Source organism: Artemia franciscana, unplaced genomic scaffold (genome assembly GCF_032884065.1).
Source record: "Artemia franciscana unplaced genomic scaffold, ASM3288406v1 PGA_scaffold_218, whole genome shotgun sequence".
NCBI lineage: Eukaryota > Metazoa > Arthropoda > Branchiopoda > Anostraca > Artemiidae > Artemia > Artemia franciscana.
The window spans coordinates 385,573-412,442 of record NW_027062647.1 but is presented as its reverse complement, the minus strand read 5'-3'; the positions used below and the strand labels follow the sequence as shown (position 1 = coordinate 412,442).

Here is a 26,870-nt window from a genome sequence, read left to right as displayed (position 1 = left end):
CCCATTTGAACGTTTATTTGTTCGTCATAGAATGGTAGTGTGATCTGAGAAAAGCATACCTAATTTAAGGAGTTACGACGAAAATAAAGTTTTGGCCAATCCTTTAAATGTCCTGATTTCAAATTTACTCTATCTTCAGGCAAAAATCTATGAAAGTGATGCAGGAATTACCAATTTGGAACCTTTTTTCATTGTTTTATATCTTTGTTTTTATTTTATTGGACATTTACACAATGATTTTTAAGAATTTCTTTTGAGAGGGGATAATCAAACAGTTCGTGGTAACGAACTGTAGTAAGGAGTGACCCGGCTCAATAGTAAACGAAACTCTAAAAAACGGAATTTTGATGCTAAAATATACATCAAAAGAATCGGATTTTCATGTTGATTTTAAATATATAAGTTTCATCAAATTTAGTCTTTGTCATCAAAAGTTACGAGCCTGAGAAAATTTTCCTTATTTTGGAAAATAATGGGAAACACCCCCTAAAAGTTACAGAATCTTAACGAAAATCACACAATCGCATTCGGCGTATCACAGAACCTAATAGAAAAAATTTCAAGCTCCTATCTACAAAAATGTGGAATTTCGTATTTTTTGCCAGAAGACAAATCACGGGTGCGTGTTTATTTGTTTGTTTGTTTTTTTTTTTTTTTTTTTTTTTCTTTTCCCCAGGGGTCATCGTATCGACCAAGTGGTCTATAATGTCTCAAGAGGACTCATTCTAACTGAAATGAAAAGTTCTAGTGCCCTTTTTAAGTGACCAAAAAAATTGGAGGGCACCTAGGCCCCCTCCCACGCTCATTTTTCCTCCAAAGTCAACGGATCAAAATTTTGAGATAGCCATTTTGTTCTGCATAGTCGAAAACCATAATAACTATGTCTTTGGAATGACTTACTCCCCCACAGTCCCTGGGGGAGGGGCTGCAAGTTACAAACTTCAACCAGTGTTTACATATAATAACGGTTATTGGGAAGTGTACAGACGTTTTCAGGGGATTTTTTTTGGTTTTGGGGGTAGGGTTGAGGGGAGGGGGCTATGTGGGAGGATCGTTCCTTGGAGAAATATGTTATGGGGGAACAGAAATTCAATGAAAAGGGCACAGGATTTTCTAAAATTACTATAAAAAAAACAATGAAAAAATAAACATGGAAAAGTTTTTTCAATTGAAAGTAAGAGGTAGCATTGAAACTTAAAACAAACAGAGATTATTACGCATATGAGGGGTTCTAAAAATAATTTAGCATAAAGAGCGAGGTATTTAGGAGGAGATAAATACCTCGCTCTTTATGCTACAGTATTTTTAGTAATTTCAACTATTTATTCTACGGTCTTTCTGATTCAGGGGTCATTCTGAAAGAATTGGGACAAAACTTACGATTTAGTGTAAAGCGCGAGGTATTAACGAGGGTAGAGACCCCCTCATATACATAATAAAAATTTAAGAATATAAAAGTTTGTTAGGTAGGTTAATTCTTAAGTTACGTATATTTTTTACTAGTAAAAACATTCGTTAAAAATTAAAATTTATAGTTGCCTTGTTATGTAACCGAAAAATTGCGGGGCAACTAGGCTTCCTTCCCCACCCCTCATTTCTCAAAATCGTCTGATCAAAACTAAGAGAAAGCCATTTAGTCAAAAAGGGAATTAATATGCAAATTTCATTTGAATAATTTATGTGTGGAGAGCCAAAATCAAACATGCATTAATTCAAAAACGTTCAGAAATTACATAAAAAAACTAGTTTTTTTAACTGAAAGTAAGGAGCGACATTAAAACTTAAAACGAACAGAAATTACTCCGTATATGAAATGGGTTGTCCCCTCCGCAATCCTTCGCTCTTTACGCTAAAGTTTGACTCTTTGCCACAATTCTGCTTTTTAAAACAATTAAAAGCTTTAGCGTAAAGAGCGAAGGATTGCGGAGGGGACAACCCATTTCATATACGGAGTAATTTCTGTTCGTTTTAAGTTTTAATGTCGCTCCTTACTTTCAGTTAAAAAAACATTTTTTTTTTTATGTAATTGATTGGAGAGGCAATTTGTCCCATCTTTTTAAGTCATTAAAAACTACGAAAAGTTAAATTTTAACTTATTGTTTCTCCTGTATTAATTAAAGCTAGTAAAAGGAACGAAAAATTGTTGAATTGCAATATTAATTACAAGTGGGGTTTATACCTTACTGGTTAGTTGATCTTTGGCTAGGGTATCATCATCCCATATTACGTTCTGAACGTTAGGGTAAGTTTGACGTATTGATCGCCTCACTGGAAATGATTATTCATTTTGGTTTACTTTCTTTTTGGTTGTAAATTTGATGTGTTTGATTCATTTTAATTTATATTTGTTTGGGTTTTGTTTATTCATTCATTGCAAGTTCTCTCTAAGTTCGACCTTTTATCGTCTTTATTTTCGCTCCTTTTAAGTTGTAACATTGCTTGTTACTTATCTTTGAAAAACTTTACTTTTAGATTTTTAAGTTCTCTTTGTGTTTTAACTGACGTAACTATGGATTTTAAGCATGATTTGTTGTTCTTAAATCACAATGTCATATCTGACATTTTCACACATCTAGAATGTCAAAACCGCTTGCAAAGCTGTTCTGAAAGGGGTTAGCATGGTGATATATGTTGTCATATCTGGTTCGTAAAAACATAATAAAAATGCATATAACCAAATTTTTGATGAGTTTTTTCTTGAAGCCCTTTTTTGTAACCAAAAGAAATCCCCCCCCCCCCGAAAAAAATGCTGGATACGGCCCTGCCTGTCGACTTTCCATTGAGATAAGCTTTTTAAACTGTTTTTGACAAGAATCACAAAAGTGTGATGTTGCCTAATCAAGTCGATCAGTAAAAAAGAACATATTTATATTGTTGCTAAAAATGAAGGGGGGGGATCAGCCACAGACTGATTTTCCATTTCTGATGATACGGGCTGAGAACCTTTGTATGGAACTTTTCCTTACTGCGTCAGCGAAATTTCGCAATCTGGATAAATCGTTTTGTTGGGGTAAAATTGCAATTTATCGGCTCTCCTGAAGAAAACGCCACAAAGTAAAAGGAATAGTACTGTTAGATTTCTTATTTTATGCTTTTTACAAATATCACGGTCGTTTTTCTGAACTACTCCCCTCCCTGTCTGGTGGTCCCATATTCGTGTTCCTTTATGAGGAATAGCATATTGTGTATTCAATGGAAGTCTTATAACGGGGACATAGCTCAGTGGTAGAGCACTCGGGCGTAGATCGAGATGTCACCGGTTTAAATCCGGTTGTCTCCTTTTTTTAAATTATTTTTATTGCAACAATTATTTGAGATTGAACGGACGATACTACAATATCACTAAATAATTGCCATCTCATAAACGAAAATCCAAAGAAAGATGAGTAAATGGAATAAAAAAGAGAAAGTGTGCCAGGCATAGCACGTTATCTACCAATAAGTTATTAGATAACGGTATACATTTTAAAATATGAATTTTAGAATATCTTAAGTTTTGTTTCTGGAAAGTTACGCTAAGATTGATGAAATTTTATGCTATGTGGAATTTCCTTTTTCCAGTCATAATGTGTTAGAAGTAACAACTGGAATCGGAGATATGGGAAGCATGAGATGGGACCTCTTTGGATATCTCTGTTTGGCCTGGATTCTCGTCTACTTTTGCTTGTGGAAGGGAATTAAATCATCCGGTAAGTTTTGGTTTATTCCTAGTTTCCTGATTCTCCTGGCTGAGGTTTGCTGCATATCTTAATAATGATTTATTCACTGTAACCAAGGACTACTCTCGAACAATACTCATACCTACACGTCCTGCTTCTACTACTAACAAATGATTGCATCATCCAACCGTACGAGGTAATGAAGCAGTGCCCGCTTCTCCTTCCCCTAATTCCTTCCATTTTCATTTTGTTACAACCCTCCCCCTCCGCCCCTCTCCCGTTAAATTCTAATGTCCTTAAAGCTCTTTCTTATGATCGCTTCTTGTCCAATGCGAGGACGTAGAACTTGATCCGTAGAACTTGAGTTAGCCATAATAACCTTTCTTTCATTATAGCTCTAGAAGGAGGCGGCAAATAATATCTTCTGCGCAGATATAATGGCAGTCACACAAAGGCCGTAATCTGTTGACACAAATAATTTCTAAAATCCCACTGGCTAACCATAACAAAATGAAAATTATTGTAAAGAAGAACAAATAAAGATAATTCTAGCCAGTACAAAAAAGAAGAGTAGTATGCAGATATTTTGGTCGAGAACTCTGGTCGACTATCCCCAGTGAAAAAAAGAAATACTGAGCAAAAAGTGTAGATAAAAGACGAAACCTTTAAGGTTTGTTTTGTTTTATTTTGTCCTGGGGATTTTTATCATTTTTTTAAACTGTTAATTAAAAGAGGGCCTTTCCTAAGCCAAGAGCGGTGAGTTAGGGGGGCGGTAGCCCCCCACAACAAAAACCTGTACAAAAGAGTCTTTAAAAGCGGGGGGTTTGGGGGGCAGCAGCCCCCCATCTGCCTCTCCTAATTCCTGTACGTTTTAAGGTTCGACTTTGGGACGCAGCCTCTTTAACTCTTTAAGAAAACGAAGTTTTTTTCATATTATTTCTGTACGTTTCTCTACAATCCATGGTGGATGTAATTTAATAATAATTTTCCATGTTTATTTTCTCGCTTTCTGTATCAATAAATTCAAACTGACAAAATTATCTAATTTTGGTAATTTTAATAGTTTAGCAGCTTAATTAAAAATTTAGCAGCTAGTGGTTTTTACCCACCCGCCTCCGGTTTATGGGCCAAGCGCGCTACTTAAGAAAAGAAAAGTAAAACATAAAAAACAAATAGCAATAATTTGTATGCAAGCCTTAAAAACTGAGAGTGAAAAAGAAATTAGCTAGTATTTTAGCCAAAAAAGTTTGAATAATTTATAAGAGAGGAAAATTGCGCTATTTCCGTAAAAAAATCACTACATAATCAATATTTGTCGTTAAATGCCAAATGTTAGATGCCGCTGACGACTTTTTCGACACTATCACCAGTTTTCCCTCTTAAAAGTTATCTATACCCTTTGGTATGGCCCTGGTATACCAGTGGCTCTTGCTAACAATATATCATGAAGTTTTGCAAGCTAATTGTTATTATCTGATCCCTTAAACACTGTGGCAGGTATTCGGATTCGATGACTGTAGATGAAGCAGGAATTCCAACTACCTAAAGTAATACGTCCTGAGGCATCTAATATCGGAACAGTGAGAAATTGAATTGACCTAGCTGGAACAATACAAAGTAATTACATGAAGTTGATTATTTTTTGTATACAGTTTTATCTAACTGTACTAATTTTATCGAACTGTATAGAGTATTATCTGATTATATTTATCATGATTCGCAACTATTTATGATTAATATTCAACTTGCATCTCTTGCTTACTACGCTTAGTTCATAATTTTCGCTTAGACTGTATATTATATTATATTCACTGTCTTTGGAAACTTATATTTTGTCTGCCCTAAAAACTTCATAATTTAGTTTCAGCCAAAAGAAAATCTTAGGTTTCAGAAAGAATTAGTATTAATAGACCCAAAATGAACCCAGGTGGCTGAAAACATGTTTAATTTGATGATTTTGTTACTTTAATGTTCAGACTTCCTCGCTGTATAAAAATAATATAAAGTATGCTCTTAAATCCTTTGCTCAAATTTCTTGCAAATTTTGCAGAAATTTATGCCTAGGTAGATCTCAAGAATAATGTGTTTCATTGTCTTTTGAATTTAATTGTTTTTTGTGCCTCAAAAGAAAACTTTATGTGGTCAAAGGCTAGCCAATAAAGGGTATTTTATTATATTTAAGACCCCCCCCCCCCCCACAATACAATTGTAAACGTGGATAGTAAATAAAAAACTGCAGTAATTGTGCAAATAATGATGATGTAAATGTAAGAAGAAAACCAAAGAGAAAAATACGTAAAAAAAGACAAGACACCGGTGAGGGGATCAATATGTATAAGCTGTTATATATATATATATATATATATATATATATATATATATATATATATATATATATATATATATATATATATATATATATATATATATATGTATATATATGTATATATATGAGGGGATCAATATTTATTAGCTGTACTGGAGAGTTTTCTATCTCTTTGGAATTATTTCGGTTATACTGAAGTGACTCACAAGAAACTAGTTTTGATCAGGCCCAGATTTACCAATTGGCCCACTAGGCCCGGGCCAAGGGGCACACAATGTCAGGGGGTGTAATAAGTTATCACTGAGTGATTTTTTTTTTTACAGAAACTGTGTTGATTTGACTTATTGTCAGTGCCAGGCGCATTCCCGCCGCCGCGGTGCCTTTTCACTGGAAAGTGATATTAAAACAACTCTAGAATTCCGTGGCTAGTTATAAGATGTTAGAAGTCTCCCAATAATGACAGCTAATAGTTTGATATCACCTTTCTCTTTCATTACTTTTGGCTTATCACTTGCTTTCCATTCATTGCTTCCACTATTCCCTAATTTTCGGGGACTTCCCCAAAATTTTTAGAAAAACGGCGCTGCAAAACTGCTTGGGCCTAGAAGCGTCAAAGCTCTAAATCTGGCCCTGGTTTAGGTCCAGGGTTTAAGATAAAAAAGCAGTTTACAGGATTTGAAATAATTTTCGGTGATTTTATTTAAGTCTGGGAGTATTTTGATAATAGGGAAAAGATTTTAAGTATAAGAGGTGGAGTAAGGTTTGACCCGTACATGTCTCTGGCTAAGCTACAAAAAAGCTAATAGTACTACTACTGCTACTAACAACTCACCGCAGCACTAAGCCGCCTGAGGTCAACATAGCTACAAACACTCGTCCTCCGTCCCATTCTATTCAAAGCCTCCCTCGGTACACCCTCGAAGGACGTTCTCATTTCCTTGAAATCTTTCTTTATGACATCCTCCCATTCCATACGAGGACGACCTGCTTACCGAGTAGCCCTAGTGGCTGAAATGGATAATCTTCGGAGATCTGTCAGGTCCTTCATCCTCTTAACTTGCCCATGCCATCTCAACGTTTCTTTCATTATAGCCCCAGAAAGTGAGATTGAACCTCATCATTCATACAGTCTACTGTTTGCAATACGGTTAGTTAGCCGGGTACCCAGAACAATCCGTAGGCAATTTCTCTGGAAGACATCTAATAGATCTTCATCCGCTCTTTACAGCGCCCATGCTTAAGAGCCATGTTTGACCACTGCCGTTACTGTACCTTTCAATATTGTAATCATTGTTTGCATTCTGGTCTTCCTATTCTTCTAAAAAAAAATTTACCTGTGAAAAACCACCCTGTGCCTTGGCTAGTCTTCTTTTAACATCTTCAGTGCTCCCACCGTCTTTACTAATAATACTACCAAGGTAAGTGAAGCTGCCCACCTGAACAATCTTTTCATTGCCCTAAGTCACCTTTTCAGCTTCACTTATTCCTTCCCTTTGTGACCCAGTCTTCTTAAGATTAAATTTCAAACCTAATCTAGCACCCTGAACTCGCAAAACCTGTAAATGTTCATTCATTTTGCTCAGACTTTTATCTAAGATGCTTAAATCATCAGCATAATCTAAGTCCAGGCGAGTTTTTCCTCCCCATTTGATTCCGTGCTCTCCCTTTGCCTTTCCTGTGCTCTTTAAGATAAAGTCCATCAAAATGATCCATATGAAAAGGGATAGAATACAACCCTGCTTAACTCCTGATTCAATGCAAAACCAGCTGCTAACCTCATTTCCTACCTTAACCGTAGCAATGCTATAGTATACATGGCACTAACCACTTTAATGTATTTGTCTGGTATACCATACAAGGATAAGACCTTGGCTAAAGCTTTTCTATCAGCAGAATCGAACGATTGCTCATAATCTATAAAACTGAGGACCAAAGGTGTTTGACAACTAAGGCACTTCTCAGTTATTAACCAAAGAATGAAAATTTGGTCGACACATCCTCTACCTTTTCTGAAACCACACTGTCCATCTTTTGAAACTTTTTCTACAACATATCTCAATGTTATCACCTTTTTTATACAATGGTTTAAGTAAGGCTCTCCTAAAACCTTTAGGTACTTTCCTTTTTTCAAAAATCATATTCATAATCTTCTCTAACTTATTTCTAACCTCAGGTCAAACTCATTTACCACACTGTCATCACATGGAGCCTTATTGTTCTTAATCCTTTTAGTGCTGTCGCTAATTATTCCTCATAAAACAAATCTTCCTTCACATCTAAGGTATCACGAACTTTTTTCATTTTCCTTTATATCTTTTCCTGCAGCTCTATCTCTGTTTAGCACATTGTCAAAATGTTCCGCCCATCTATTTTTATCTCTTTCCTTATCACTAATTGTGATCCTGCCAGTCTTGTTTTTCCTGTAAGATATTCAGTAAGGTTTGCTGTCTTACTATCACATGAATACCATGTCAACTTATGGGCCATTTTATGACCAAACACCGTATTGATTATAACTAGATCGTTATATCTAAAAAATTGCAAACGTCTATAGCCATTACTGTTTTCTATTCCTACGCCAAATTTACCTAAGCTAGGATTATATCTATCCCATCTATCTTCTCAAGTCTACAACGAAGCGCTTAAGCCGGCTTAGAGTCGGACAGCAAAAAGTCCCTGGGACCTCCAGTAACGAATAGAGGCTTTGTGCAATCCTGGGCCCATCTTGGTCACGACATGCTTTTTAGCACTTGGCGATGCTCTTTATCAGCAAGAGTCAAAATACTGCACAGATATTCCCAAGCCTTTTACCTCCGACTCATATATTTATATATTTATGTCTACAAATATTATACTACTATGGGGAGGCAACCTATATTAGATAAATTAGCTAAGAAGAGGTTTTTCAGCTTGAAAACGCCCGTCAAAACAGACCAGACCCAGAAAAATTATCCATTAATCAGAATCCAGTGCGAATGCTGTGTCGTTTACTAGGTTATAATTTCCTGGAGAGGCTTCATTCCTCATGTGGGAATAGAGTTGACCGCAAGGTCACTAGTCTTGCAGGTACCCCACAGAGGGTTGAGAGAGCCCTTTGCAGAGGGCATTGTCCATATATCTGGATCTTACGCCCTGCCGCAGTTGTCCTCCTATAGAGGATCCTCCCACGATGGTGTTTTGCTTCACCATGCAATTTAAACTATTACTGGGAGAAAGTGTGTTACTCATAGGACGTGTGGAAACGTCGGTGGGCCCTGTTGAGTGTACATTTTATGGGCCTTCTTCCTCATCCACCCGTACTTATGGCCCTGGGCGAGGGTGTCCCAGTTTCTATTATTAACCCCCCAGGGACAAGGTCCCCTCTTGGTCCGTGCCTCTTATGGAGGTATTTTCTCCGTAACTTTTGTATATTTTGCCCCTATATTCTTTGCTCCTTTTAGTTTAAAGTATGCCCTATATCTTTTGAAATGATTTCATATTTCAATTCAAAATGCAATTTATAGAAAAAAAACGAATGAAAATCCATCGATTTAAAACAAAATCATTTCATTTTTGTGAGAGTAAAAAGCATATAATTCTATATAGTAATTCCATCTCACTCTATAAAAGTCATAGTAGCCTATGTACTGCTTTTAAGATTCAAAATGAAAAACTTTTGATTCCAATCTCATGTATGAAAAGAAAAGAAACGCATTGATTATGTCTGAGCTAAATGTGTCTTTTTGAGGAAGGGGAGTTGGTGCACTTTAAGCTTCTAGATGTCACCCAAAACTAAAGAATCATTAGTTTTTCACTACAATTTTTGTATACATGTTTCATATCGGCTGATTTTTGCATGTTTTCAAAAATGTATCTAACTTCGAATGAACTCCTGAGTACGTGTCTGGTTTGAGCAAATTGTGTTTTTAGCGAAGGGGCAGCTAAATTGTCAACTCATAGTTGAAAATTTAAGGGACGACAACCCTCTCTCCCTTACAGACGTTTTTTTTTCAATTTTACTCTTTTGACTTTCATCAAAACAGCTAAATTTATCTAACCAAACATAGAAATGGGAGGACAAGTGGAGACATGTCTCAGGAAGTACTAGAAGAGAAGATTAACCAATAGAAAATAATATTCCTTTTTGGGTTTTTGGAGTATTTTTTGTTTTTTGGACCAAGGATAGGGCACTCATTCTGTTTTCAGCTGTGAAGAGAAGCTGAATCAATCGGATTTTTATTTTCATTTCATTAAGGTTGACTCTGTGCAGTCAATTCACCTCTTTTATCATGTCTGATCGTTCTTTCGTATTAGTTAAAACATATCTAAAATAAAAAAAGTACTTTTGTGTTTTTGCCTCATTTTAATCTTTCGCCTTGATTTTTTTTTTCGCTTTTGTTCACCCTATCAGTTATATCTTGGATTTAGTATTAGCTTGTATTCGTCATGTTTTTGTGTCTGTTTGTGCTTTTTAACCACGTCATCTTATCGATTCCAAACAAAAGGGATGTTTTTTGTTTTTTCTTTCTTTTTTTTTCATTTGTTAAGCTTTTCCTTCAATTTTTTAGTCTAAAAATGTAGCACCTTAAGTTGCTACTCTTCTATTTTTGCAAAATATTTTTTTCCTTTTCGGTGACTCATAATTTTAACGTCTAGCAAGGCGATTGTGTAATTTGCGGGAAGATAGGGAGAAAGGAAGGGTAAAGAGGAGATTTGGAGGGAAGATTCCTGAAGCCATCATATTTTGGTTTAAAAAAATATCTTCCAAGACCCTGCGGAAACTAGAAAAAACCCAACCCGCAGATGGTTTCCATTTTAGATAACCTCCTGGGTAAAGGGATACTTGCGGTTTAGCATATTTAGGCACTAAATTCCAAATTGATGTTTTCCTATGTTGCTTTTTCTTGAATTTAAATTAGGGGGTAATTATTTCCTTTTTCGCGCCACCATTTCACGCAAAAGAATTGCACACTTCTGCAGATAGTTTGCGGCTCGTAAATTTGTGCTTAGTTGTGCAATCTTCGTGTTGCGATATTGATATTGGTTAATCACTAGTCGTATCTTTGAGCATGCATTTTTACTTTGTGTTCGCTCTGTTGCCATTTATGTTTTGCATGGTTTTATTTGTGTTTCTTAGGTTATTCGAGGTCAAAGTCCATCGAACAACCAAATCTCAAGAGGTGTTGTTCAGCAGCAATGGCGATTACAGCCTCCTCAGGCTCAGGTATTTATTAATTTTTAAGTTAATTAATAAAATAATTTGGATAATAATTAGATATATACGAAGTGCCCAAAAAAAAGGAGTCAGGAAACCGCCTGATAAAGTGTATCTGAGTCAATTCTTTGGATTTTTATTAAGCATTAATGTTGTTCAACTGAGCTTCAATAATTCGCCAATCGCATGTTTCCCAACTATACAACTTCTCACCACGTAATTCCATATTTTATGTTTCGCTATTTGAGATACCTGAATCTTGGACGGAAGTCTTGGTGTTGTGAGAGAGGAGGGCGATCCCTCAGACCCTCCGTGCTTAACGCTCCGATTTAGCTTGTGCTTATTGAGGGTATAATTAGAATCTATAACATGTTCAAAGTTTGGCGTAAAGAATCAAAATCTTAAGGGATAGTAGATCCTCCTATGCCTAGAATTTGTTATTTAATGCTTTACAGTCAAATGCTACAAGTCTTTGGAAGAAATACTATATGTCAGATAAGTCAATATGCTCTATTTCTGCTGTCTGCTACTGACATATATTTGGTACCTTTCAAATGATTGCGTGTTATGACTGGATTGTTTTTCAACAAGTTTCATTTTCGACATAAAATCTAATTTTAGGGGGGTGGGGGCATTAGGGCTCTTTTAAATCCCGTTCATATTTGTTTTTTTTTTCATAAGGCTTTATGGGTGCCTGCTAAAAATAGTTCCTGTACTGCTTGATCTCTGAAATATTAGCACTATCTAGATGAATGGATTACCTTGTTTAGCATAAATATATTTCATTGTTATTTATCACTAGATTTTTCTCTAAAAAATGTTTTTTTTTTCGTCTTCTTTTGTTTCCTGCCTACAGAACTTTCATATTAATTTTATGGGAAATTCCTTTAATTTTGTATTATTCATGTTCTTCGTCTATTTTTGTGCTTTTTTGTTTGTTTCAATGGCTCAACTATTATTCTAAAAACATTCTAAGAAAAGATGTTTTGTGGCTATTTCGTCTTTTTCGTCTTCTTTTGTTTCCTGCCTACAGAACTTTCATATTAATTTTATGGGAAATTCCTTTAATTTCGTATTATTCATGTTCTTCGTCTATTTGTGTGCTTTTTTGTTTGTTTCAATGGCTCAACTATTATTCTAAAAACATTTTAAGAAAAGATGTTTTGTGGCTATTAAATGAATTCATATTCATTATCCATAAACTAACCAGTATATTAAAAAGCGTCAAATTTTTTAGAAAAGGTGTGTATACAATTTTATGGTTTATAGTTTACTTTCTTTTTTTTTCTTTTTTCTCTGTACCGTCTTTCTTAAACACAAATAGACAATGCAGCCTCGATATAAAATATCTTATTTGATCTCTGTTTACTTCACCGATTTTTTGCAGTTTTTTTTTCTAGTGACTCTTTCAGCATATTAAACAAAATTACAAATTTAAAAGAGATATTCATGAAGCTTCATGAATTAACTTCCTTTTCTTGTTTTTCTTTTCGTTCTCGTTTTACTCTTTATAATCGCTTTTATAATATTACCCTAACTACTCTTTATAATATTTTCATACAGGTTACCCATTACCCTTCATAATTTGAAAATTTAGTCTCCATCTAAAGTGTTCCCTAATCCTTGTCACCTTGTTGAAGTTCTTGAAACTTCATAATTTGAATTTATATATTTGAGAGCCTCTATACCTCGATTTTTGTATTTAGAATCGTCATAACTCGAAACCAACCTCTTAAATTGGGCTTTTAACAGCATAGACCTAAAGGAGACGAAATTCTGTAGAATTTTTACTTCTTTAATAATGGTTTATATATATATATATATATATATATATATATATATATATATATATATATATATATATATATATATATATATATATATATATATATATATATATATATATATATATATATATATATATATATATATATATATATATATATATATATATATATATTGCTTTAGTGGAACATCACATGTCGATTGTGTCTAAGTATAATTTTTACAGCTGTTTTTTGTGCCATCTCAGGTCTATCTGATTGATCTTATGGCAGCACCGTATGCCAAGTTGGACATGCATGTTCAAGAGAAAATCTAATTAAAGCATACGCATATTAATTCCTTAATTGGGATGCCAAATTTCTTCAGGTTGGAAAAAGAAAGTAAAAGTAAGGCACCTTCTTTATTCAGACAGTCAACGTTTAAATTCCATTTTAAACCTTCGTCAGAAGTATTCTAAGTATTTTGACAGTTTTCTTTGTCTTCAGTAGAGAATTTTCAGAACCGTGACTGTCAACCTTTAGAAAGGAAATAGTCATAGAAAAGCTCCAGTCTCACTTACCCTCAGTTTTACATGTTCTAGTTCAGCTTTTAAATCATTAAAAGTTTTCGTCAAGTCAGACTACTTGGTAGTCTGAGGGCTTAATCGCAATATTATGGTAGTTAAGTCATTAGCAAATTTAAAGCGCTCGCGAATTGTTAAACTACAATTAAAAACAATAAGAAATGAACATGAGCCTAATTTAGTCCCTTAAGATAAACAAAAAAAATATGGAAAAATCCAGATGGCTCGTGATCAGGGAAGGGACACACTTAAATCTTTTAAAAAGGATAGTAGCAAGCAAACGTGCAACAAATGAACGGGTCCCCATAACCTAGCTTCTTCCACTACTACATTATGGTCAAGACTGTCAAAAGCCTTAACTATATCAACAAATAGTGCATCAACATCCGCCCATCTTTTTCTAAGTGTTTAATGATGGTGTAAAACATTTCATCGGATAATGAACAGTATTATACCTGAGTCTAAATTCATATGGTTCGGGATCTATCTTTTCTTTTATGTCCTCAAATAAAAATTTGAAAATAAAATTTTCAAACATTTTCGAACGAGCTGGTGTTTCCAAAATCAGCCTCAATTTAGTAATATCTTTGCAGGCCTTACACTTGGGAATTGGAGTAAGATACGCCTATTTTTTTTAAAAAAAAACTAAGGAAAAGGCCACGAATAAAACATTGGTTAAAAGTTGTTGTTAAAGGGAGTGGATAAAAGAGTAGCTCACTCAATAATTAATTTATTCGGTATCTCATTTGGGTAACGAAGAAATCATTAGCATCACTAGTTAACAGCGGTTGAGTATCATCATCTCTCTCTTCAGCTTTGGTCACTTTTCTGCCAATTTTGTTTTGAGCTGTATCGTGAAACTTCCTTGAGTTGGATTCATATATCTTACTTATTGTTTTTGAACCGTACTGCTTGCGCGAACAACCTATTTTATACTCCTTTGTATTTCTTCATCTTTTGAATTCATCCTCAGTCCCAGTTAAATGCAATTCATTCCTGAGTTTTATCAGAGCCCGTATATCTTGAATAATCCATGGTTTTTCATTAGATTGCACATACATTTTGTGGTGGGAAAATATAACAGTATTTTTCAAACAGTTCCTTACGGAATAAACTTGCCATTTTGTCGCCATCAGACAGTAACAGGGTGTCATGTCAGTCACAGATTGAGAGCCATTTTCGGTAGAGATTTACTAGCTCAGGTGTGTAGGGCTTGGTCACTCCACTTTTTTTTATCTATTTGGTATAAACTGCTTAGATAACCAAACAACACAGATGTATTTGGAACTGTTGCTAAAAATGAGATCCAACATAAGATTACCTTATGCTGGCACATTGACAACTTACGCAAGCGACAGAGAATTATTTCAATGCTCGACATTGAAATGACAGAGAATTGCAATGACAGAGAATTTTGTCATTGCAATGCTGTAAGTACGTTGGAAGGTCTAGGCGATACCGGTCATGGGCCTGGATAGTAAACAACCCATATCACCAGTAATGCCACTTCCATAGGTATCTTTTAGGTCTGCGCCACAACCATAAGACTCCAAAATCGTGTTTATTTGGTATATTTTTGACATTAAGAACTCTGTTTTTGTTGATGATCGACAAATAATCAACAACACCACCATTTCTTACTGTAATGCCATCAGGCGTCATTCTTGGTTTGAAATAGGTATCATATCCATCAAATGTAACTAAACCCTCAGTCGCTGACCATTTCACAAATACAAGCAATACCAACAAGTTCATTTCTCAAGCATAATTCGGTCTCTTCCGCTTTGTTCATAAGTGACCGGACATTTGACAGCAGTATTTCTGATAATGAATAGGGATAAAAGAATTGGCATTACACTGCGGTCTTGAATTTGGGTGCCATTCCTCTGAAGCGATTCCAAGCTGGGGAACCCGGAAATATGTTTTGAAGGGTGGGTGAATCTTTGATCTCTCCGAAATTCCGAACCTGTTGGTTATTCGGACAGGATGAATTGAAGGAGTACTGGTTTATGCTCGTTCTCTCCAGGTTTTCAAGAGGAGGGAGTGGTAGGATTGAGAGGGAGATGCATCAGCTGCTTTAAGACGGGCGGCTTGAGATTCAAGTTCATAGGCGGGACTGAATGTAGCTGTCTTTGGTAGCATTGCAGCAACAGAGGTGCATTTTTTCATTCCCCGTTTAATTTAACCCTCATTCTTCATAAACTTATTTAACCACTTTCTTCATACGTACCTTTTTCCTTCTGTGGAAATTGAGGTGCACATTCGAAAAATAGTTCCTGGTACAAGGGAAGAACACAACACTAGTCAGGGCATCTGCCTTTAAAAAAAAAAAAAAAATCCACGCAAACGTGGAGAAACGTACAGTTTCTTGCCTTTCTGCAGCCACTTCATGTGTAACATCTGCAAACAAGCAGTTCTGGGATAGGATCCGGTGTAAGAGCCTCTTCATCTGTATGAAGGGGTTGAGGATACTCTAGTTCAGTTTGAGTTTCTTGACCGGTTAAGAAGCTATTGCATTGTGAAGATACATTGGTACTGGGACAGCTCGGCGTCCTCAAGGCATGGACTATGTAACCGTCAATTCCAGTGCAGGTCGTATGCATGCAGTTTATGCATCGATGACAGTCAAACCAGGGGGTGTCTTTTGTCAGCCTGCTACATGTAAGGTAACTCAGGTCGAGACATTAGTAGTCCTTTCTTCCTACCTGTATATAGTCTATAGCAGCCATAACTCCCGGTGCTCTGTCAGGAGATGCTGGTGATGTTTCAAACAAGTTTTTACTCGAGAAACTAACATGCTTTAAATTGCTCATGCTTTTTCTCATTGTTATTGACTGTTTTGAATTGTCACTGCTCGACTTCAGTTTATACGGAATAAAGGTTTTTCGAGAATATTTTTGTGTCCAAATTACGCACACAAAAGTCTTCTTCAAGTCACTTGAATACTTAATTTTCCTACAGCTAAAATGAGACCATTTGTTGTTTTTAATACACAGCACGCTGCCTTTTTTGCTGCTTCTTTTTGAGCAGATACCTTAATATTCTAGGTCCATAATAGATAGCGCTGCTGTGCATATTAAAAAGAAATTCAATCCTCTTATGTATTTAAATCTTTTTATGAATATCTTTGTACTTTATAGATCACTAAATCCCAAGGACTTTTTACTCAAGTAATAGCTAGCAAATAAAAAAAAAATCCATTTGTGAAAAAATTGTCAATAAATTTCAATAGGGATATCCCACAATTTGAAAGCACATTGTATTAATAAGTTAGTGTCCAAAAATATCGTGTTTACACAGCGAACTCTCAGTAAGCTACTGTATAAAAATCAGCTGATAATTTACTGTCACAACACACATAATATAATTCAATTCAGTTCGCAAAGAAAAAAGAAAGAAAAGAAGAAATAAAAAAGAAAGAAAAATTGATTAAGTTTAGAGAATATCCACACATAGAGATATATGACAGGGGAAAATCCCTTCAAAATGCGTGACAAGATGTAGCACCAAGAAGTACAGCCAACCATCGCACAAAAATTATAGTAACTGACCTTACTTGCATTCACTCTTTGATCGAATTTAGCTTGTTCTGGAAAAGTGGATAGATATACTTCTAATATCTTCATTTTTTCCACAGACTTAGCTATTACCCCCGAAAACTAAAACTTTTGAAATAGGAAAAGAGCCTTTAATCACATTCTTTACTATGTGCATACCTAAGCAGTCTTTCTTTCCCTCTCTCTATCCCTCTCTTTCTCTCTCACTCCCTCACTTTCAGTTAGCTTATTATGAAAAAGAAGAGATTTCCGCCTTAGCAACATCTCTTTCCCCTTCGCTTTGTCTCTATCTCTCCCTCTCTTTCAGATTTCTTTGTCGATGTTTTTAAATTTTAGTGCAAAGAAGAAAGAAAAGAAAAGAAAAAAGAAAGAAAAGAAGAAATGAAAAAAAAAGAAGAAAAATTGATTAAGTTTAGAGATTATCCACACATAGAAATATATGACAGGGGAAAATTCTTTCAAACTGCGTGACAAGATGTAGCACCAAGAAGTACAGCCAACCATCGCACAAAAATTATAGTAACTGACCTTACTTGCATTCACTCTTTGATCGAATTTAGCTTGTTCTGGAAAAGTGGATAGATAAACCTAAGCAGTCTTTCTTTCCCTCTTTCTCTCTCACTCCCTCACTTTCAGTTAGCTTATTATGAAAAAGAAGAGATTTCCGCCTTAGCAGCATCTCTCTCCCCTTCGCTTTGTCTCTATTTCTCCCTCTCTTTCGGGTTTCTTTGTCGATGTTTTAAAATTTTAGTGCATCCGTTTAGTTGCGGTGGTAATAATACGTTTTCATTTATCCTGGCATTCAGGATCCTTTACAAATGATTGAACCTTGTTGAGTTTCCATCCATGGCTTAGCATCTTGGAACTAGCGAGAGTAATTTTCAAAAAGAAGCAAATAATTTACGGTTACTAGTGATTCTCAAGATTAATTTTATAAACTTCAATATATAAAGCTAGAGCAATTTAGCAGGAAAGGCTCTTTATGACCTTGTGTGTTCAAAAAGTAGGTCAAAGAAGACGGATTTTTAATTACTAATTAACAGGCAAGCCCTGTTTTATTTTTTTGTAATTGTGATACCTTGCAGCAAAATTGGCAGCAACAGTCTCAGCAATCCTCTGCTCAGTCATCCTCCAATTTACTTGAGCAGCGACAAGGACCTAATACTGTTGCACAGCAGAGTGCATCTGTTGGACAAGCTCCCCAAAGGCAGCAACAGATACCTACTATTGAAGAGCAACAGGCAATCCAGTATTATATTTCAAAGCTTAGTCCTGAGCAATTTAAGCAACTTAATACGTCTGTGCTCCAACGTCTTGATGATACGGTTAGCCTCTTTTCTTTTTTCATCTATTTCTTTGTCTGTTTGTTACATTTGTAGAAAAAAAGACGGGGTAAAACTAAAGTGAAATTCGTTCTTGGATTAATAGCTAAACTGGCCCAAGAGCAGTTCAAAACAAGAAATTACTGCTACTTATGTGGGGATCCTTCGTCGAGTTTTATTATGCAAGAATTATATTACTTATACGAACATATAAAGCGGATCAAGCTTATATTTGTCTTATTCTTTCCCCAAAATTCTGGTTTACAGTAAAATAAATACAAAATACAGTAAAATATACAATACAAAATACAGTAAAATATGAAATATGAGAAACTGCTGCCACTTGTATGGGAATCTTTCCTCAAGTCCTCACATAGGACTTGTTATTGTGAATCCCCACATAAGCGGGGAAATTACATTGGTTGTATGAACATATGAAACGGACCAAGCTTATAGCTTTTTTTTAATTTTTACCTAAAATTTCAGAACAAATTTCGGTTCAAAACAAAAATCACAACGCAAAGAAGAGAGAAACGAGAATAACAATAACCAGTGAAAAACAGAAGAAAAAAACTACAAATATTTCGGCTGAGAACTTCGCTCAACCGTGTTCAGTGAAGAATAATTTCGGTTTCAACCAAAATATTTGCTTAATTTTTTCTTCTGTTTTTTGCTGGCTGTTAGCTAGCTGTTGAGTAGCGATTAGCCAGTGTAGTATCAGAAATTATTTAAAATTACAGTGTAGAGTAAAATATAAACAATATATTTTATTTCAACGGCGTGTCTTCACTGTCGAAGTTAGATTTCGTATTACCGACACAGATTTAACAATGCTTCTTACATGCCCATAGATTTGCGTAAAAAAAAACAAGAGCTAAGAGCTCATATGACACTTGTGACGAGGTAGGAAGAGCCAAGAGTTCATATGGCACGAGTTCTAGGAAAATTCAAGAATCAATAGATTGATTTAAAAGGAAAATCAGAGGCTTAATGGCGGTCAGGATTTAAAATAAGAGCTCTGAGACACGAGGTCATTCTAAATATCAAAATTTATTAAGATCCGGTCAACCACTCGTAAGTTAAAAATACCCCTTTTTTATAATTTTTCCTCTCAATTCAGCCTAATCCTACCTAGGCAGTAGTTGCCTTAGAAACCAAAAAATATCGTAAAATTTTAGGGAAAATCGAAAGGACAAGAGATCCTACTAAATATCAAAATTCATTAAGATCCGATCACCCACTCGTAAGTTAAAAATACCTCCTTTTTTTCTAAGTTTTCCTCTCCTTTCAGCCTAATCCTACCTAGGCAGTAGTTGCCTTAGAAACCAAAAAAAAAATATCGTAAAATTTGAGTGAAAATTGAAAATTTCTTTAAAATGCTATATGGTAGAATTTTTCCTTAGTTTGTGTCCCTATTTCGAAGCAGTACCTCTTTAAAAAATCATGACTACACCCATATTTAAGTGTTTCCTTAATTGTGACCAATGCTTAGCGTATTGAAAATTATGTTTTATGTTTCTTGGGCTTTTTACTGGTCATTGTTTATATCCTAAACCTGGGCGCTAATTCGCAAAAATGTGGGGGGGGGGAGGAAGAGGAGGATATTTGTTTTATAATTAAGAAATAAAAAACTTATTTTTGAAATTTAGCTTCAGGTAATTTGTTTTGTTCTTTATTTTTTGGATTTTTTTTTTTGAATGAAAATGCTAAAACAAGCCATTTTTCATAATGTGCTTTTTCTTCGAATGAAATAGGAAACCGACAATGGACTGGAGTCCTTTTATGCCAGATGGATGGATTCGATTTAAATTTGAATGATTTGCTATTACTTGACAGCTGAAATCTAGATTTTTTTTTATCTACCGAAATACATTTTTAAACTTTTTTTTTTTTTTTTTTTTTTTTTTTTTTTTTTTTTTTTTTTTTTTTTTTTTTTTTTTGCGATGAAAACTGGTTGAAAACCATTAAAAGTCGAAAATATTTTCAATTTTTAAGCGAGTTTAGATCTAAGAAAAAGTCTCAGCTTATTCATGCTCGGTGATCGGTAGATCTGAAACTAATTAACCAAATAATATAGCATCTTGTCCTTTCTGTGTTAGTTACAGTTGTCGTAAAGTTGAATGTTTCGTGCTATTAATTTGTTTAAACATATCTTTTTTAGTTCAAATTACTGATAGCTATTGAGTTTAAAATAATAATTTTTAAGGAAAAAAAAAAAAACAATCTAAGTCATAGAAAACAAAATCTTAAGTTACTATTCCTGTTAACTTCTTTCATTCACAAAGAGTTTTTTCTCTTGAAATTGAAACTAATATGAAATTGAAACTAAAGTGAAACTAAACTGAAATTGAAATTAATATGGAGGAGCTCAATTTACAAGGGGAATTTACACAAAAATATATCCTGCCTATTATGCCGTCGGTCCTAGACTGAAGTCCAACCCAATGACAGATTTTAAAGCAGATTCCTATTATTCTAACTTATTTTTTGGTCTTAATCCCGTTGACACTATTGACCTTCCCCTCCTTTTCTGTCAAAGTAGCCTAATTTTAAGTTTTAGAGTCCTGTTGATGACCAGTCAAAGCACTTCTGGCATTATCTTTTAGAGAATTTCCCTAAAGGTGGCGGAATCTGTTAGACTCTTTTTGTATCTACATTTTCCAAAATTTCTAGAGCTTTTGTAGGACTGATGTTAGGGGATACAGTCCTTATCCTTTTTCCATTAGATATATGTCATTTAATGATTAATATTTCTTGATTTTATACGTATATTTTGTTCCATCGTAGTTATCAAATTAGAATGTTACTCGAAAGGAAGCGTACCCCATATCTGAAACAAATCCTGCACTAATAAGTGACTAAGAAATCTAATTAAGGGACTAAGATATTAAGTGCTTTATATATTAAAAAGTAACTAAGATATTTGTTTAGACGACACCGCCTTTTCATTCACAAGTAATATGAAATTGGAATAATTAAATAATTAACAAAACTTTTAATTGAGATACTGAAAAATATGAACTAACAAATGCTCAAATAGTTTGTAGTTGACAGAAGCTTATGAAACCGGAATATTTTGGCGTCTAACTGCATATGATTTTTGATTATGTTATTGGTAAATTTTAACCACTATTTCTTTAACTCCATTTAACTTTATTAATAACAAAGGACTAACTTAGCTGGAGTGACTTAATTGATGTATAAATGTTGTGCTATTTCTATGTACTATATTGGCCTTCCAGTAAATATCTAAATGTTTTTCTGTCGATGAAGGCATATGAAGCCAAAATGTAAAAAAAAAAAATTATCCGCTGTGTATATATTTCTGTTGAATTTTGTTTATACAAAAGCAATGGCTTAGATCATTCTATTAATATGTTTTTTTTTTTATTTATTGCCATTCTTGTTTTAATATGTCATATATTTTTAATATCACAATTGAATTTTTTTTTATTAATACCATTGATTATACTATTTATTAATTCCATTATTTTTTGTAATCATTAGTTATTATTATCCTGTTGTTTATTAATAATTCTTCTCCCTTCATAAATCAGTATGGTCTACTCTATGCCTAATATCACGTATTCAAGTTGTCTAACGTGAACGGTGATGAATAAAATAGGTGCCTGATTAGGTGACTCTTGGCTCTTTACCAAATCAAATAACTACTTATTAAGCTTTCCTCCGAAAATTTTCTGTTATTTGGTCATTTTATATTGAAAACACACTAAAAAATACAATAGAATAATAGCACAGCAGCAAAAACACTCATGGGTCTTTTACCCCTAGCCTTTGTACATTGGTACACTTTGTGCACCTCAATCTTGTCGGCTTGAGCTTCACTGACTTGCATTTCACCTTGGTTGAGTTTTACTATATTTAATTCACAAGACTTGGGTTACGCTGAGAGGAGTTTACGAGATCTTTGTATGAGTGGAATTCTGTACACATTGTCTAATTTTACCAATAAAGTCCAACCGTTCTATGCGAGTGTAAATGACCTCATTTGATTGCTCATTACTAAGAATTTTTAGTTTCTTGAGGCACAACAATTGGTTTTGCAGTTTTTTTTTTTTTTTTTTTGGGGGGGGGGGTCAAGTACCCAATTTCAACTTAATCACACACAAAAATGTTTTAGAACTGCAATAAAGAAAATAGTTGTTATGTTAAGCGGACTCGGTAGTTGGCTTTATAAAAATCTCTTCTACTAAAAGCTAAGGCTCCACGAGATACTCTTTTTGCCATTAGGAGGGCATCCTCTTCTTTTAATACCTTTTTTTTACTTTTGTAGAATTGACTTTTTGTCTCAATGTTCCAAGAACGAATTCACTCACTTAAGCATATTTTCTTTGAAGTTTATGGTTTTATATTGTACTGGAAACTGCGAAGTTTTCAATAAAAGTTCTTCTGAAAGATAGTAAGTTTTTGAAACATTTGTAAATATCAATCACCCACTTTTTTTTTTTTTTTTTTTTTGCCTTCAGTAGATCCTGTAATTTCAGCTTAAAAAGAAGATAATCCAAAGGCAAAGAGCTTTCCACGTAAGTGAAAAAATTATGTTCGTTTAAGTCTTAAAACAGGTCTTTAATCCAATATAAAAACTTTTTTTCTTTCCAGTATTTAATTTGGTCAACTTCACTTCTTCATAATAATCAAATTTAAAGCCTTAGCCATAATTAAACATTACTCTCTATCTATTTCAAAACAATATAAAAGGTCAAATATAGATAAAGTAATGTTATGTATCGTTGCTCATATCATAAAAACCTAGTCTTGTATTGTATTATAATATTATCTCATAATCGCAAGGTCCTATCTGACGTGTTGACACATATGTGATAATTGGCAAAAACTGCTTATTAACATTTCCTCAAAAGGAAGATTAGAAGAGAAATGTATGTTCAATAACACTTTGGTCTTCCTGATCTATACTGCTAGGTTGTCCCTCCCCTAGGGAACAGCTTATTAAGTGGTACTTGATAATTATCTCAGAAGTCTGAAAATGTCAGATACGATCTTTGGGCATAATAGGGATGATTGGGAACCTACAAGATACTTTGTAGGTAGTCTCAGGACAAGGGATCGAATCAAGGCAATATTTTTTATAGAGGAGATAGACCTATAAGGTGGATTGTATCCTTCAAGACCTAGTTATCTTGAAATTATAGAAGGAAAAGCTTGATAATTAAAAAGTAATGGCTCTTGAGCCTGATAAAAAAAAGTAGTTTGAATAAAAAGAGCAAGGAAGGTTTATTTTCGGTAATTTAATGATTGAAAGGTATTTGGGTTGATAAATCCGAGTCGGCTTACTTTATGATATCCGTGATTGCATAAAACCACTCTCATCTCAGTTTAATTGAAAAGAAAAGGAAAAGTTATGGACAGTAAGAAACAACTGTTCCGATCAAGAGGTATTTGACTTGATAAGCTGATTTGGTTGGTTTTATGAGATCCGTGATTGCATAAAACGACTCATACTCGAAATAAAAGTAAATAAAAGTCTTATTAGAAAGATGGAGGGAGAACTATGGCCCGTAAGAAATAAAACTAATTAACCAAATAATATAGCATCTTGTCCTTTCTGTGTTAGTTACAGTTGTCGTAAAGTTGAATGTTTCGTGCTATTAATTTGTTTAAACATATCTTTTTTAGTTCAAATTACTGATAGCTATTGAGTTTAAAATAATAATTTTTAAGGAAAAAGAAAACAATCTAAGTTATAGAAAACAAAATCTTAAGTTAGTATTTCTGTTAACTTCTTTCATTCACAAAGAGTTTTTTCTCTTGAAATTGAAACTAATATGAAATTGAAACTAAACTGAAACTAAAAATTGAAACTAAACTGAAAATAAACTGAAATTGAAACTAAACTGAAATTGAAACTAATATGGAGGAGCTCAATTTACAAGGGGAATTTACACAAAAATATATCCTGCCTATTATGCCGTCGGTCCTAGATTGAAGTCCAACCCAATGACAGATTTTAAAGCAGATTCCTATTATTCTAACTTATTTTTTGGTCTTAATCCCGTTGACACTATTGACCTTCCCCTCCTTTTCTGTCAAAGTAGCCTAATTTTCAGTTTTAGAGTCCTGTTGATGACCAGTCAAAGCATTTCTGGCATTATCTTTTAGAGAATTTCCCTAAAGGTGGCGGAATCTGTTAGACTCTTTTTGTATCTACATTTTCCAAAATTTCTAGAGCTTTTGTAGGACTGATGTTAGGGGATACAGTCCTTATCCTTTTTCCATTAGATATATGTCATTTAATGATTAATATTTCTTGATTTTATACATATATTTTGTTCCATCGTAGTTATTAAATTAGAATGTTACTCGAAAGGAAGCGTACCCCATATCTGAAACAAATCCTGCACAAATAAGTGACTAAGAAATCTAATTAAGGGACTAAGATATTAAGTGCCTTAGATATTAATAAGTAACTAAGATATTTGTTTAGACGACACCGCCTTTTCATTCACAAGTAATATGAAATTGGAATAATTAAATAATTAACAAAACTTTTAATTGAGAGAGTGAAAAATATGAACTAAGAAATGCTCAAATAGTTTGTAGTTGACAGAAGCTTATGAAACCGAAATATTTTGGCGTCTAACTGCATATGATTTTTGATTATGTTATTGGTAAATTTTAACCACTATTTCTGTAACTCCATTTAATTTTATTAATAACAAAGGACTAACTTAGCTGGAGTGACTTGATTGATTTATAAATGTTGTGCTATTTCTATATACTATATTGGCCTTCCAGTAAATATCTAAATGTTTTTCTGTCGACGAAGGCATATGAAGCCAAAATGTAAAAAAAAAAATTATCCGCTGTGTATATATTTCTGTTGAATTTTATTTATACAAAAGCAATGGCTTAGATCATTCTATTAATATGTTTTTTTTTTTTATTGCCATTCTTGTTTTAATATGTCGTATATTTTTAATATCACAATTGAATTTTTTTATTAATACCATTGATTATACTATTTATTAATTCCATTATTTTTGTAATCATTAGTTATTATTATCCTGTTGTTTATTAATAATTCTTCTCCCTTCATAAATCAGTCAGGTCTACTCTATGCCTAATATCACGTATTCAAGTTGTCTAACGTGAACGGTGATGAATAAAATAGGTGCCTGATTAGGTGACTCTTGGCTCTTTACCAAAAGCATTTCAAAGGTAGTCCCTCGAGGGCCAAATGAATGACTTTGGCTCCCATTTCGTTTACTGCTTCCTCCTCTCCTTCCTTATGTTTTTGTCTATTTTACCTTGGTGCTAATGTGTCCTTTTTCTGTTTCTTCAGACTCGTAAACAGCTGCAAGAAATGCAACAACACGCTAAGAGTCTATTTATCCAGCGTATTTTGCTGCAGGATCCTGGATTTAAAGCAAAAATGCATGTGATAATCCAACAAATGCAACAACAAAAAACCCCTCAGGCTTCCACTTCAGAAGTATCTCAAGGTGATGGAAAACCAATTGGCCCGCAACCAACTGTTGCTCAGATTAGACAACCTGGTTCTGCAGGACAAGTCCCTTTGGCTCGAATTGTACATGGTAATCATGCAACTACGACTTTTTTATATGCCATACTACCATATTAAGCATACCCGATATGCCCTTAGTCTTCTACCCAGATTATCCACTTGACCTTATGCATCCGGTGGAATTTTGTCTGTAAGAATTTACAGATGGTTTTGATGGAAGAGGTCCCTTAAATAAATGGTTCTCCATAGATATGTGTCCCAATCAAAGCTCTGTCCCATTGCTTCTGTGCGTTAAAAAACTGCATAAAGGCTGTTGTTTAACCTTGGAATGGTTATAAATGCTAGATGGATAAGTATAAAAAAATACTGTAAAAAAACCATAAAGAAATAAAGACACTAAAACAATAAGAAATAACTAAGGTGAAGCTGATAAATACATAGCTGCGGGCAAAGGGAACATGTTCACATCAAATCAGGAAACTACATAAGCATACTTACGTTTGTTCCTGCCAAAGAAAAAAAAATTAAGTAAAATAAATATAATTGAAAAGAGAGCTTCCTACTTGAAGAAAATAAACAAAAAAGAAGAAGTTTGATGAGAAATCTAAGAGGTTTAACCCCCCCCCCCACACCACTCCCTCCGTGCTTCTTAAACGGAAGTTAACTTGTGTTCTAAAGAAAAGAAGGCACTTTTAGATTAAATCTTTTGTCTTTATTCATCCTCTTCTTTTAATACCTTTTTTTTACTTTTGTAGAATTGACTTTTCGTCTCAATGTTCCAAGAACGAATTCACTCACTTAAGCATATTGTCTTTGTAGTTTATGGTTTTATATTGTACTGGAAACTGCGAAGTTTTCAATAAAAGTTCTTCTGAAAGATAGTAAGTTTTTGAAACATTTGTAAATATCAATCACCCACTTTTTTTTTTTTTTTTTTTTTTTTTTTTTTTTTTTTTTTTTT

General features: G+C 34.0%; 1 protein-coding gene across 1 annotated transcript in view; it reads left to right on the top strand.

Moving 5' to 3' along the window:
- Nucleotides 1–26,870, top strand: part of LOC136041429 (PAX-interacting protein 1-like) — a gene marked incomplete at its 3' end in the record, with an annotated part of 136,936 nt that overhangs the window by 36,876 nt on the left and 73,190 nt on the right. The window contains 3 exon segments of the mRNA XM_065726100.1: nucleotides 3,562–3,689; nucleotides 18,169–18,408; nucleotides 25,727–25,979.